Genomic DNA, 2,143 nt, shown 5'->3' with positions numbered 1-2,143 from the left:
TTTGTCTTTTAGCGTTTTAAAATGTCTTAATGAAACTTTTCCTCGATAATAAAAGACATAATGTTTGTGCCTAAATGTTTTAGACCTTACACATATCAATAGAATAAAAGTTAGCTTTTTAGCACAGTTAGCTTGTTTCCTGTATGCTAGCTAGCTAAGTTAGAGCACCTCTACACGGTAGAAAACGTGAGCTAATATGAAGCGTGGTGAATTCGCGGTTTTTTAAATGAACGTACCGGTGAGCTGTTTTTCTTTGGACGAGTCTGATGTCAAACCATTTAAAACTCTTTTATCCCGCCGCCTCGCTCCAGCTAATCATCGGAATCTTAGTATTTGGCCCCGCCCACAGCCGTTACCTCGACCAATGAGGTTCTTTCTGAGCGTTCGTCACTCGTCACCATACAAACAGCAGTTGACAAAACAGTCCCATCTCAGTGTCCTCTTACTAGCTTTCCCTGGGGCTTTCAACCATATTAAATGGTCCTCATGAGCAGATTCGGTTTATTTACTCCATCACCATGAACAGATTATGAGAGGATATAAAACGCTAACCACCTCCCACAACACACCTAGACTGAATGAGACGTGGCCATGGTCTTTGTAGTCATTTTGAGATCATGTTGTAGTCCTGATAAAGATCTTTGTTGTTTGTCTTGTGTCTCTGTGGTTGTTTTGTCTCTGAGGTCACGTTGCTGTTACTTTACTTCCTCTCCACTGAATATTTCAGATGGACATAAGACATTTTTCTTTAATTAATGATAAACTCAACAGTAAAGAAGATAAAAGTGCCACCAGCTCCATGTGATCTGTTTTCTGAAATATCTAATGTGACTTTCATACGTCACAGCAATACATTTCTTTTTTACAACATTTTGTTGCTAAAACTTTTACATTTCCACTGAATAATTCTTCTCTACCGTCATCCATGTTGACTTCAGTGATGAGCTTCCTGTCTCATTTTCAACAAAAAACTCAAGGTCCACTTACCTGTTTGCTCTTGAGCTTTCAACCATATTACAGTCTTCGTCATCAGCAGATCCTTTTCCCAAAAACAGAAATTACACCACTCACATATCGACCATCACTGCTCTCCTATAGCTGTAAGAATGCATCCATTATGAAAAATTGTCTCTGGATTTTAAATGTATTAATTAGTGAAACTAATTTGTTATATAATAATAATATAATAGCAATGACCAGACTAGTCAGTCTCTTTATTATTAGGTTTATTAAAAAACTATAGTTCTGAGAGCAATGGAGCTAATTTCATAATCACCTTCTGTTTGTGACTAAATGAATTCTACACCTGTAAAATCTGATTGTTGATGCGTTGTTTGTTTGTTTGTTTGTTTGTTTGTTTGTTTGGGCAGTCATGTAAACGTGGCTCCGGTGAAGATGATGTCACCAATACCTGGCCACTTGTGTCAGAAACTAAACCCGGCTGCCCACAGCGCCACCCAGTGACCAGCAGGCAGCAGTGTTTCAGACTGAAGTCACCTCAGGAACTGATCCTGAATCTTCACGGTCTTCATCACACACATTAACATATAAAATGTTTTAATGTCAAAATGGGATCAACTCTAAATCACTGCAGGAAACAAAACATCTACATGAAAATTAAAGATGTGTGAAGTTTGAATTCTGCAGAGCATTTTATCTACTAATAAAGAACTGTGAAGGATATTTTGTCGTTCTGTTCGTGGTTTATTTTTACTTTCAAACAAATGTTGATGTGAGAAAAAGAAACATTAACACACACACGCACACGCACGCACACGCACACACACACACACACACACACACATACACAACATCCTCTAATCCAGTTTATTTTCCTCAGCAGAAAAATGGAACACGATAAAATTAAAGGAGAAAATAGGACAGAATTATGTTCTTGCTTTTTTATACATATAACTAAATATGCCACTCTATGCTAGGGTGTAAGTAACTCAAACTGATATAAGGTTAAATAATTTTTTTCTTTAAAAAGGTACAGAAAGATATTCCATTTCTTCCATTTCTCATTAGCACTCAAAAAAAAAGGAACAAGTTTTTCAAATATTCAAATATCAAAATAAGAACCAGTCGTGACGTTTCTCCAGACTCCCTTTATCCTTCGCTGTGTTCTCATTGAAGAAGATGG

At 37.0% G+C, this 2,143-nt stretch overlaps 1 long non-coding RNA gene across 1 annotated transcript in view; it reads right to left on the bottom strand.

The window, feature by feature from the left end:
* LOC111649437 (uncharacterized) overlaps nucleotides 1–352 on the bottom strand; it is a 2,743-nt gene extending 2,391 nt beyond the window's left edge. Inside the window, exon 1 of the long non-coding RNA XR_002760290.2 lies at nucleotides 237–352. This is a non-coding gene — a long non-coding RNA (uncharacterized LOC111649437). The remainder of the gene's footprint in view (nucleotides 1–236) is intronic.
* Between the last annotated feature and the right edge of the window lie 1,791 nt (nucleotides 353–2,143).

Source organism: Seriola lalandi, unplaced genomic scaffold, assembly GCF_002814215.2.
Source record: "Seriola lalandi dorsalis isolate HSWRI2012SDOR001 ecotype SW California unplaced genomic scaffold, Sedor1 jcf7180002050785, whole genome shotgun sequence".
NCBI classification, from domain to species: domain Eukaryota; kingdom Metazoa; phylum Chordata; class Actinopteri; order Carangiformes; family Carangidae; genus Seriola; species Seriola lalandi.
The sequence above is the reverse complement of the archived record's forward strand: the minus strand, read 5'-3'. Positions and strand labels throughout refer to the sequence as shown.